Genomic DNA, 13601 nt, shown 5'->3' on the forward strand with positions numbered 1-13601 from the left:
ATTAATTTATGTACAGTTTTTTTTTTTCGAATTTATAGCAAATCATGAATATATTCGTTTTCTAATTCATATAAACGTGAATAGTAGTTATTGTGTTACGAAAGAAATTTTAAAATAATCCAAAGCAACAGCTGAAGGGGTACCGTTGTACAAACTATATGCTTCAATTATAACTCCACATAATTTCTTCATTAGTAATTTTATATAGAGATCAGTATATAGGAGAAGATTATAATATTAATCGATTTATTTTATTAGTATTAATATTTGTATTTTCAATGATAATATTAATTATTAGACCAAATTTAATTAGAATTTTATTAGGGTGAGATGGAAAACGACCATTTTTTTATGGTAACATAACTTAACCGCCCTTTCCCCACATTGTTATTTTGTCAAATACCATTTCAAGACAAAACTTTCAAAACGACTTATCTGCTTTTGTAAACAAAGATTCAAACGACGATTTGACGAATCTGATAGCTCTCCTACGCAAACCAACACCATCAACAGGTAGCGGAAACCTTTACCCTCGCCTTTACCTACCTATTGGTGGTGTTGGTTTGCGTGGCAGAGCTATCAGATTCGTCAAATCGTCGTTTGAATCTTTGTTTACAAAAGCAGATAAGTCGTTTTGAAAATTTTGTCTTGATTTGTCGTATTGTCAAAACTATTTGGGATAGGTTTAACATATCGTTATTGTGGATGGTTTGTAAAGCTGTGCAACTATTGTTTTAAATCAGGCTATCCAGTTTTCCGCGAGCGGTAATGGCCGCCAGCTTGCCTGCGGGTTAGTCTCTGATTTGACATTTCTGGAGGTCAACTGCACCCACCGTTCGAGCATTTTGATCAATGTGGTATAAAAAAGGCTTGAATTTACTTAATCAGCACCTTATTTTATGCCACATTGGTCAGAATGCTCGGAGCGGTGGGTGCAGTTGACCTCCAGAAATGTCAAATCAGAGACTAACCCGCAGGCAAGCTGGCGGCCATTACCGCTCGCGGAAAACTGGATAGACATCCCTATCTAACTCCATTAGCCTAAAAATAGTCTTGGAATAATTTTCTTGTCCTCTTATACCATGGTACAAATACCACAGATGTGTGCTCAAGCGAAGTAGGGCCGTTGCCCACGTAGCGTTTTTCAAGCTGCGTGCACGCCGCGTCCACGCAAGGTACCCATTTGTGCACAAGTTTACGTGTGCATTGCCCCATTTGATGCTGGGTACCTTGCGTGCACGCAGCGTTAAAATAACGTTGGTGTGCATCGGCGTGGTGACGCTGCGTTACCGCTTTTTCCCGGTGCACACCTGCGTCTTTTTCACGCCACGTGCACGGAGCGTTGAAAAAACGCTACGTGGACATCGGCCCTTAGGACCCAATTTGCGGCAAGTTGCGGTTCACTCAAAATAATGTTCACTTAGAAGCTTCTTGAAAACATATGCAGTTATTTTCCATGTAGTTTCGTGTGTAAAAGTTAAATGATTTATTAGTGATGGCACTCATTATTCTCAATTCACTAGAAAATAAAATAAAATTTAAGTGAATTTTTGTTTCACCATGTACTTAAATTTTAAGTGAAACTTTGATAGTTTTATTCTATAGTATCCCTATTAGTGATGTGTATCCCGTCCACTAGAAGCGGACGAGGGCAAAAATAGGAGTAGAAAACTATTTCATACTCAAACATTTTGCTTCGCAAATCGTTCTCATAATGCTTTCCCGGATAAAAATGTACTATTGGTTCAATTGTGTAAACAATTGAATTACCATACAATGTACGGTATACAATAGGATATATTGTTTCTTGATGGTTGCACAGATTGTATCCACACTGAGGATACAATACATCAACATATTTCACTAATGTAACAATACTTGCAATTGTTTTTTAAAAAAATTCGTACATAAGATTCATACATTGATAACTTTTGAAACGTGTCTTTACATTGCATATAAACTATATAACAATATTTGCCTCAAAGCGGCAAATATGCATTTTTCCCTTTAAATTGCATTGTTGAACAGTAAAGCTGCCACAACTGAGAAATCAAAAATCGTATTGTTTTACTATACAAATATTATCAATTTCCCACCTTATCGGCCGCGACGATTTAAAAACAAATTGACGCCAAAATCGTCGCCAGCAGAAATGGCCATGACATCTGTCAAATCAACTGTGAACAAAATTTTACATACTCAATAATCTCATTATTTCCCAAAATTGAATCCTGTTTTCAATGCAGATTGACATTATTTTCTAATAAAACTAACATAATTTCAGAATAAAGATGTTGGCGACGATTTTGATAGTGCCTAAAAAATGGTCGGCGCGTTTTGTTACCAAGGAAACAGACAATACAATACAATCCATTGTATTTTGAACAGTTTTGTTCGGATATTTCAACAATATATTAACCATACACTCTATTGTGTGACGAAACAAATGTATGGAAAAATCTCAGATTTTGTATAGTTACGATACTTAACAACCCGTACATTCTATTGCGAAATCTTCATTTACATTTGAGTATTATCAATTTCCCACCTTATCGGCCGCGACGATTTGAAATCGTCGCAAAGCAAATCGTCGCCGAAATCGTCGCCAGCAAAAATGGCCATAAGATCTGTCAGATCAACTGTGAACAAAATTGTTTGATTTCAATAATCACATTATTTCCCGAAATTTAGTACTATTTTTCATGCATATTTTCATAATTTGGCTTTGAACTACCACAGATTGAAAATAATGATATTGGCGACGATTTTAAAGGTGCTTAAAAAGTGACCGGCGCGTTTTGTTACCAGCGAAACTGACAATAAATGGTTCATAACAATGCATTCTAATGTATTTCTATGGTTTCATTTACAATACAATCTATTGCCAATTTAATGTTATTAATAGTAGTGTTACAATAAATTGTATTGTTATTCTACTGTATTTTTTATTCGGGTTTGCAAAATGTTTCATTACACTGAGGAAAATGGACGTACGATTTTCAATAAAACGCCTTATGGAAATTTGCCACAAGGAATCGGTATGAATTTCAATATGTTGCCTTATACTAATGACACACTGGTGGTACAAGTACCATGGTACAAGAATCTTGAAATGAGTACCATACCAATTATTGTCTTTATTAAAGATAGTCTTGGAATAATTTTCTTGTTCTCTTGTACCATGGTACAAGTACCACAGGTGTGTCCTTAGTATTATGAATGATGATTTTCATTTTAAAAAAAGTGAAGTGCGGCAGACTGGATTCGAACCATGGACGTCGGGGTCGGGAGGCCGGTATGTAGACCACACGCCCATCGACGCTTGAGTATTCGAAGAGGTAACTGCGTACACACTTATTCTCAACTTTCTTGTTCGGTAATTTTTTTTACGGTTCTGCACCGCAAACCATAAAAATTACCGAGATAATCAGCAATTCCATTAGAAATTACTGAATTCCAGCAATTATTTTCATAAATAACCGTCTATAGACGGTATACAATAATTTTGATTGCTGAGTTTTCGGTAATTCTTGATGTTTACTCTCTTCGCACCAAAAGTCAGTAAAATTAATTACTGAGTTTTCAGCATACACAATGTTTTACTGAGTTTTCTTCAAAAAAGAATGACAGCTTAAATCAAATCACTTTCAGCGTGATTTCAAGTTTTTGACGCGGCATCACGACGCATACTTTATCCAACGCTACTGAAACAAGCAAATTGACCCGATTTGGAAATTTTCATCTGCTTCTCATTGTTTGACCACGTTTGCCCACAAAGCTGAAACTGTTAGTTGCCTGGAAGAACTGGAAAATTGCCTCGAAGAATTTTTTTGGAGAAAAGTTGTTCATTATCCCGGGACTCCAGATTGGGGCCCAGAACTTGAAACTAGTTTACGTCGGTACCATCAATGGCCAATTGACAAAAATGATAAGTGTGGCGACAACATTTTTTTTAAACAGGAAAGAAACAAGATTTTTTTTATCAATTATACGTAATAATCTAGAATTTTGAAATGTAAAATTTTGGAAGCTCGAAAAAAAAGAAATTGAATCGCAATTATTTAATATTATTCTTGGAAAGAAACAATTATTTCGTTACGTTGCCCGAGGCTTCGCCCAATCCGCAACCATATAGGTATACGTATCCCTATAAGGATTTTCCATAAATTTCAATTTGTTGGATATGGTAATTAATTTCGGAGGTTCTTTGAAGCAAACTCGTCCTTGCTCCCGATGAAAGTAAGCTCAAAGCTATAAGTTTATTTGTTTTGTTAGTCTGAGTCCATAATATAAATTCATTTTAACTTACTTTAGTCTCCTTATACCAAACAAATTATCCAACAACTTCACGTAACAAATTTCTCTGTTAATAGGTGCTAATATTTTAATCTGCTGTTTTGCCTTTATGATGACACTGCAATTTTGTAATCTAATTCACGTGTATGTGTATGTTCCTACTGACATCTACTGTATCATCGACTCGCACGTTATAATGCATCCGCAAAATTATTGAAGGGGTTGCCCAGCAGCAGAGTTGCCAGCGGCATCCTCAACATCCTCCCCCCCGTGGCGCCCGAAGTTTTTATCGGCGTCACTATTTGAAACCACGTCAAGTACGGCAAGTTTATTTACCGATCTGTTCAAAACACCACTAGACGTCTTTACGTCCGCTTTGCGTGCCACTCCGTCTTTGCCTGGATATGTACGAATAACTCTGCCTCGTACCCACTCGTTCCGCTTTTCTGCATCGGCAATCACAACTAACATTCCTTCCGTTATAGGTGCGACATCGTAGAACCACTTGCTTCGTCGGGCAATTACTGGCAGGTATTCGATGATCCATTTCCGCCAAAATATGTCCAACATATGTTGAACTCTAAACCAGCCGTTTGAAACCGCCTTCTTAACGTCCACCGGAGGCTTAACCGCTTGGCGAACGCCAGTTGAACTCAGCATCAAAAAATGATTTGGAGTTAAGGACTCCTGTTGTTCGTCGTCGAGCGGCACGAAGGTTAATGGTCGGGAGTTAACCATATGTTCAGCTTCGGCTAACAAAGTTACGAATTCCTCGTCATCCAATTTCCGTGCGGTAGGTAACGATCCCAATGCATTCTTCACCGAACGCACCATTCGTTCCCAGCAGCCTCCCATGTGTGGCGCCGCTGGGGGATTAAACCGCCACTTTGTGTTCGCATCTGTAAATGTACTGCTCATCGTGGAATGTATTGTTCGAAGCTCTGCTTCAAGTTCTCTGCTAGCGCCAACAAAGTTCGTGCCATTATCCGTAAATATTTCCTGTGGAGCCCCTCTTCGGGCAATGAAACGCCGAATAGCTTTTTTACATGAATCGGTTGACAAACTAAATACTACTTCCATGTGTATAGCTCGGACTGTCAGACACGTGAATAGTGCGACCCAACGTTTGACTGAACTGCGACCTATTTTTACGTAGTAGGGTCCAAAATAATCAATACCTACAAACGTAAACGGACGTATATACGGGGTTATCCGTATCCTTGGAAGTTGACCCATTTTCGGTGCTATTGGCTTGGCTTTGTAGACGCGACACCACTGACAGCGATTAGCAGTGGAGCGTACTTCTATCCGCAATTTCGGAATATAGAATTTTTGTCGAATTTCATTGACAATCGTTTCGTTATTGCCATGTCGATAAGTTCGGTGATACCAATCCAAAAGTAATTTGGTAATCGGGTGTTGTCTTGGTAATATGATAGGGAATCTGGTGTCGTAACTGACGTAATCAGCTTCTGCAATTCGGGTGTCACACCGTAGAATCCCATACTCGTCTAATAGTGGGGTTAGCTTCACGATCGAGCTGGTTTTGTCCAAAGCTTTCTGCTGTTCTGGTGATGCTTTACGTTCCGCTTCAGTGTAGATAACTCGTCTCGGTAATACTCTGCTTGTGCAATTCGCCACAAACTCCGTTCAGCTTTCTGCAGATCCTCAGATGACAACGATTCCTTAATTTCCTTTTGTACTGGCTTAAGTGTGATATCGCAAAAATGATAAATGTACGCTGTGCTGCGCAGTAGACGCTCGTATTTCGAGAAACGATTTACGTCAATCACTGGAACAGGCACGAAATGATGGCCTACGTATATCGGACGCAGTTCTTCTGATGTGTCTTCCAATAACTTCAAGTTATCTTTCGGCCAATCATTCTCCTCTTCGTACAAAATGCTGGACCACGGATCCACCTGCTATCTGGTTTGCAGTTCGGACCTTTTCCCCATTTTGTTGCCTCATCTGCTACGTTTATTCTGGTACCTAGCCATCGCCACTCTTCGATACTTGATATACTTAGGATCTCATTTACGCGAAAGGCCACGTATTGCCGGTAGCGTCGCGTGTCTGATCTTATCCACGAAACAACTGTACTTGAATCACTCCAGAAAAGGTTCGCTTGATCTTTATAGAGTGACCTTCTTCTATCGTCTTACGTAGCCGTGCACCGATGACTGCCGCCTGGAGTTCAATACGTGGGGTAGACAAAAGCTGTAATGGAGCAACCTTTGTTTTGGATGCTACAAGAGCGCATCGTATCCGTCCTTTGTCACGCACTCTAAAATAAGCGACAGCAGAATATGCTTGTGCACTGCCATCCACAAAATATGGAGCTCTAAATTGTCGTAGCAGTTTGGATCGTATCCAGGAAATAACATCGCGGAATCTTTACGTTATTCAACTCCTTGAGTACTTTTAGCCATAGCTTCCATCGTCCAAAAATATCATCCGGAATTTTTTGATCCCAGTCAACCTTTGCTCTCCACACGTCCTGTAATAATATTTTCCCTTGGATCACCAACGCACCCACTAAGCCTAATGGGTCGTAGATTCTCATAAGGAAGCTAAGCATCATTCGCTTCGTAGGAGCATGTTCACCATTTGCCAGTTCTTCAAGATCTCCTTGTAGGCTCAGTGTGAAGCAAAATGTATCTTCATCCGGCAACCATGAAATACCTAGCAATCGTTCGAATCCGCTCTGGCTGTTCATCGTTAGGTTCTTCACTGTAGCTGGATTGATCTCTCCAATGCCCTGTAGAACCTTTTTCCTGTTGGACACCCAATTACGGATGTGAAAACCCGCTTTCTGATGAAGCTTCGCCACTTCTAACGCCAATTCAACAGCTTCCTCCTCCGTGTCGACACTGTCCAGGTAATCGTCGACGTAATGACGATCTTTAATCGCCGCAGCTGCTCGTGGATGACTTTTTTCGTGTTCCGCAGCGTTCAGGTTCTTCACAAACTGTGATTGCGCAGGGGAACAAGATGCTCCAAAAATGGCCACATCAGATGCCATCGTAATCATAGGCTGAGATGCACAGTTGCGGAAAACGAATAGTAATGCACTTCGATCTTGTTTCCTTATTTCAACTTGCAGAAACATCTCCTGAATATCCCCTGAGAACGCCACTTCTCTTTCACGGAACTTGAATGTGACGGTCAACTGCGGGGTCAACAAATCCGGTCCTTTCAATAGCATTGAGTTTAGAGACACACCATTAACTTTAGCTGCTGCATCCCAAATCACGCGAATTTTTCCAGGCTTATTTGGGTTCAAAACTACTCCAAGCGGTAAGTACCATGTACGGCTTGGATCGAACCTGGCCTTTTCTTCATCAGTCACTACGTGGATGTAACCTTTGGATAAGTAATCCGCTATTTGATGGCGTACACTGTCATACAATTGTGGGTTTTTTGTCAATCGTCGTTCGAGACATTTCAGACGCCGTTCAGCCATTGGCCGACTATCAGGAAACGCAAATTCATCTTGTTTCCACAACAGTCCGGTTTCAAATTTCCCATTTGCCTTACGCATTGTTGTCTCTTCCAGGATTCGACGAGCTCGTTGATCTTCCGCTCCTTCTAGATTCGGGGCAATGGCAACCCCAATGCTTTCCACTGAAAAGAATTCCCGAACGTAGTCATGCAGGTCAAATTCTTGTGAATCCGCACAAATGTGCAACTGTCGATGTTGAAACTTGCTTTCATCTCCATGAATTCGACCACAAACTACCCAGCCGATACGAGTTTTAGCTGCGATTGGCTCTTGCTCCTTCCCTTCTCGGACTTTCGATGTAGTCAGAAGATGAATATTATTCACCCAATTAGCAATCCCGGAGTAGCTTTTGGAAACTCTTCAGTGGCAGGTGCTGCAAGTGTTTGTATTGTTTCGCCAACTCACTTATATCCACCGATTGCTCCGGAAGTCCCAAGTTCTCGACAGTGTTGACATCAGATAATTGGAACATCCGATTGCTTCCAGTTTCGGATATTACCAACTTGGAAATTTGCATCGTGGCGACTTTTGTATTGATTCCGCTGGTCCATTGCATGCACAAAGACTGTGTTACGCCATCTACTCCAAGTTCATCAGCAATTGCTTGTTCTAAAAGTGTTGCGGACGAGCCATCGTCAAGAAATGCATACGTGTCAACGGATCCACACTTTCCATGCAACGTGATTGGTAGAACCTTGAATAAAGTCGATGGGATAGACTGTCGATGTACATTGATGGTGGCGCTTGTAGTAGGAACTGGAATTTCTGGTTCAACGTTATAATGAAGAAGACGGTGATGACGCTTTTGGCACCCGTCGATGCCACAAATTTCTCCTTCACATGGCCAACGAGTATGCGCAATGAGGCATCTCCGGCAGAGTTTTTTCTCTTTTACTACTCTCCAGCGTTCGTTTAGGGACAGATTTCTGAAATCGGCACATTTTTCTGCGACATGATCAGCGGCGTTGCACAGCGGGCATTCCTTCTTTTCTTCGCTATAGTTTCGTTTCACGATCGTCTGTCCTTGATTCTTCCTGTCGAATGCTGCATGCGTGTTAACATACGTCCTCTCTTTTGGTTTATCTTCCTTCGTTGTTTTCACATTTAGGCAAGCATTGGTTATCCCACTTGTAGCAACCGTCACCTTTCCCATATAGTCACCAAACGTTTTAAGTTCACTACCGGTTGCTGCTCCTGGTGCAGTGCCCAGCTGAATTTTATGTTGGCCGGCAGCTTGTCAACAAGTTCTTGGAGAAGAATGGGATTACAAAGATGACTGTCCATTCCAATCGCTTGCAAATGCCCACATAAATTTTGAACGACCAAACCAAACTGGATTATTGATTCCAACTTTTCAGCTCTTGGTGCCGGAGTTGCACGGACCTTAGCAATCATTTGGTGCACAATCTGTTCTGGTCTCCCATATAATGTTTGCAGAGTGGACATTATTTGCGGTACTGTCGATGGATGCAGTAGGAAACTGCTCACCGACTCTCTGGCGATACCCCTAAGCGACCGTTGAAGACGCAGCAAATTTTCTGAATTTGAGTAGCCACACGCATCCGTTGAGTGTTGATAACTACTTATAAAAAGTGGCCACTCTGTTGGATCCCCGGAAAATATGGGGAGCTCTCTCGGAATCACTTGTCGAGCAAGTAACTGTTGCCGTGTAGGTTCGAACTGACACCGTGGAAAACTACTACCGTCAGAATTGCCTAACTCTGGTGGATGATACGGATAAAATTGTTGTTGACCTATCTTCCCTACACTTGTTGGTCCTAGCTCATGATTGATGGTATAAGTACATCCCCTACTTGCTCCACTAATGGTACTAGGACAAGGTGTTCCTCTAGTCGAAATATCTACGAAACTATTGTCTGCTTCGAACTGATTTGATCGAGAACCACTTACCGAAGCCGGCGGCGGGTTACTCACATATACAACCTTACCAGCGGACCCTGCTGTTGGGACATATGGTTGGTGCAACGTTGTGGCACGCTGAAATCCAGTGTCGTCATGAGTCTGGAAAGATGATGCTGGCTGATCCTGATATCGTAAGCGAAAAGATTCCAGTTGTATGGTAAGCTTCTGCTCTCGCTCTTCTAAACGTCGCAGCATCTCTTCTTGTGCAGCTTGCTCGTGCTGCCGTTTCGTCTGTAGGGCTTCATATTTTAGTTGGCTCTCTTCGTTGCCTTTTCAAGGCATTTTCTGCCTCCTGTTGCTGCCGCTCTGCGGCGTGCTGGTCTTCTAGGCGACTCAAACGGTTTACAAGCTCCATCTCCCGTTTCCGTCGTAGCTCGTTTTCTTGCTCATGCTCTACTTCTTTTCCGCGTTGCCGTTGTAGACATGATTCGATTTGATGTAGCCGATTTTCATATTGATTCATCCCTTCGCCATCTATTTCAGGCCGCCTGCGTTGCTCGCACGTTTCGCGTCGCCACAGCTCGAATGGTGTAGGGTTAGCTATTTTGCGACAATCTTCGGTATCACCCCCGTTCTCGATTGCTTACTAGACGGGTCGACCTGTGGCCCGGACTCATCAAGGAGCCGAACATATGGTTGAATGTTCACCAACTGCAGCTTAGGCAATTCTACCTCTGGACTTTCCCCGATGGTGATGCTATCAATCGTACGAGGCATCGAAGCGCGCCGCTCGTTTACCATCACCGAACTCTGTGTAAGTTGGTACTCCTGTCTTTCAATATTTTTCAAAGGTGTAGATGAGCGACCCGGAGAAGACCGTTGTATTTCAGTAGGCTGGGATATGTTTACTCTGTCGCCATTGTCCTCGGTGGGGCGCTATGCTGCTGGACCCAATTCGCCACCTTTGTCTGCTGTTTCTACTACTATGACGGCTGCCGTTGCTCAAATTTTCGTCCTCCTGCTGCCGCAGCAGTTCGTGTTTCTTGGCGATGAATTGCTTCTCGCGTTCCAGTTTTTCCTTGGCCGCTTTCTCAATAAGCATTCTCTCCTGCCGTAGCTGCTCCTGTTCGACCTCCTCTTCAGCACGTCTTTCGTCTTCCAAACGTTGGATTTCCCGATCAATGCGTGACCTACGGCTGCTAGTGCTTGACCGGCTGGAACAAACCGTTTGTTCTCGATGTGACGAACATCTTACACAGCAAAACTTTTCCGAATGAACGGTGCTTGTATTCACCCTTGCGCAAGAGAAATGGTACCAACGCTTGCATCCTCCGCATTGGACCATGTACATCTCTGCATTGTTGGAACGAGTACATACCGCGCAATCGAAATCTTCTCCATGCTCGAAGTCAATCAGCGAAGGCTGAAACTCGTCGTCAGTTGACTGTGGGACCGCATTGTTTACATTGCCAGAGGGCTCCGACGTCTGGGCAGCCTTGGTCTTCGAACGGGTCTGACGAACAAATGACTTCTCCATTCTCCGATCGGAAATATAATAAACTTTGAGTTTGTTGGATATGGTAATTAATTTCGGAGGTTCTTTGAAGCAAACTCGTCCTTGCTCCCGATGAAAGTAAGCTCAAAGCTATAAGTTTATTTGTTTTGTTAGTCTGAGTCCATAATATAAATTCATTTTAACTTACTTTAGTCTCCTTATACCAAACAAATTATCCAACAACTTCACGTAACAAATTTCTCTGTTAATAGGTGCTAATATTTTAATCTGCTGTTTTGCCTTTATGATGACACTGCAATTTTGTAATCTAATTCACGTGTATGTGTATGTTCCTACTGACATCTACTGTATCATCGACTCGCACGTTATAATGCATCCGCAAAATTATTGAAGGGGTTGCCCAGCAGCAGAGTTGCCAGCGGCATCCTCAACACAATTTTTGGATAATTTCGGATCATAAAATTGAAAATATTTATCACTGAAAACCCAGCAAACAAAAAGTAAACAAAAATTTTACCGAACAACTCAGTAATAACAAGTACTGACTTTGTTCGGTACTTTTTGACAATCCATGAGCATTTTGGATTACCAAGTTTTCAGTAATTATGAAAATTACCGACTTTAGTCAGCTGTTCAAAAACTCAGTAAAATTTTACTGAGTTCGGTAATCGAAAGTTACTGTGTATAAGAAGCACTGTTGGTGGAATAATCAGTCGAATATTCATAAGGCGCCAGTTATGAATTTCGATAGTCCAGTTCGCTGAGTGTAGCGATAGTTGATAAACATACATTTCGCTCTGAGAACCCCACTCATATATTTTTCATACATTCATTTTGAGTAGAATTCACTAGAAGAGTATATAGATATAATTTTCTATGTTTTCTAATAAATTCCACTACATTTCTTATTAAGATTCACTTGTGATTTGAGTAAGATTTATTTGATTCCAGTAAAGGCCACCTTACACCTCGGTAAAATTTTCCGCCGGATTTTTGTCCCTGTGCATTTTAAATGGGGCCGGGATTTTGATTTTCCGTGTCCAAATCCCGAAAACATCGCATATGTAAAAATGCATGGGGAAAAAATCCGCGGACCAAATTCCCGAGGTGTGAGGCTACCTTAAGGCTGCCTTACACCTCGGGAAAATTTTCCTCCGGATTTTGATCCCCGTGCATTTTAAATGGGGCCGGGATTTTGATTTTCCGTGCCCAAATCCCGAAAACATCGCATATGCAAAAATACATGGGGAAAAAATCCGCCAACCAAATTCCCGAGGTGTGAGGCTACCTTTAAGGCCGATGAAAGTTTCGATTTTTAAAGTCTACATGACTTTTTATAGTGCACGGAGAACCTCAGAAACTCATTAATGAGTAAAATTTCACTCATTTCGAAGAATAAGTGGATCTCCTCATTTAAAGAGTAAACATGCTTTTACTCATTAATGAGTAAACACCATATACGTCAAAAAATGTGGAATATTTACCCGCTTTTGAGAATGAAATAATGTGCAAAAGTGGGTAAAAAAACCCCACTTTTGAAAAAAAATCGTGCAGCTTAAAATATTCTTTTCAATTGCAATGGAATGAATAATTTCCAGGAGTAAATCAAATTGAATCGTACATTCATTTAAATATTGTTCCATTGATACAGTAGGTTTGGATTTAGCAACTCTAACATTTTTATAAAAATATTTTTTAACCTAACTATTTGAAAAAAAGATGATCGCAACGGGTCGTCTATTTCGTTGGATAAGCTGTGAATTGATGTACCAATCAGCATGTGGATCCCCATAGATGATAAGTCGATTTACATGCTAGACTCTGGGCGTGCTCCGGGTCTTTCTAGAAGCTGCTGCAGCTGCTCTGATCCTGAAAGGGTAGATTTTTTTGTTTAAAAACAACAATAATCAACTATACCACATTTTTACTTACTTGATTCTAGCTTTATACACTGTTGTCCTTGTTTAGTTTCCCGCTATGTTTTCTGTTTATTATATATTAAACAAAAATGTTCCGCAGCATCAAGTTTGAAATAAAACTGCACAAGTATTTTTTCACCCATTTAAGTGTTTTAAATACCCCGTTTAAAACTAAAACTTCATTCTTGAAATGAGTATTTTTTACTCATTCTAAGTTGTCAAAATTTCCTCATTTTTTGACGTCTTCATACTACAACTTGAAATGAGTACTTTTTTACTCATTAATGAGTTTTCGAGTTTCACCGTGTGGAATTTAAGTGACAATTATTTTGAGTGTTACATTTTTAATCAGGACAGCATCCATAGCTTTTTCCCTGGTGTGTAACGCAACGTCAACAAAAAGTCAACAGTCAGTGTACTAAAACTGTTCTAAAAACTGTCTGTACACGTATTTGGGTGTCATGAAGTGCAAAGAAATTTTTAAGTAAAAGTTTTGTGGATT

The sequence above is a fragment of the Armigeres subalbatus genome, chromosome 1 (genome assembly GCF_024139115.2).
Source record: "Armigeres subalbatus isolate Guangzhou_Male chromosome 1, GZ_Asu_2, whole genome shotgun sequence".
In the NCBI taxonomy this organism is placed as follows: Eukaryota; Metazoa; Arthropoda; class Insecta; order Diptera; family Culicidae; genus Armigeres; species Armigeres subalbatus.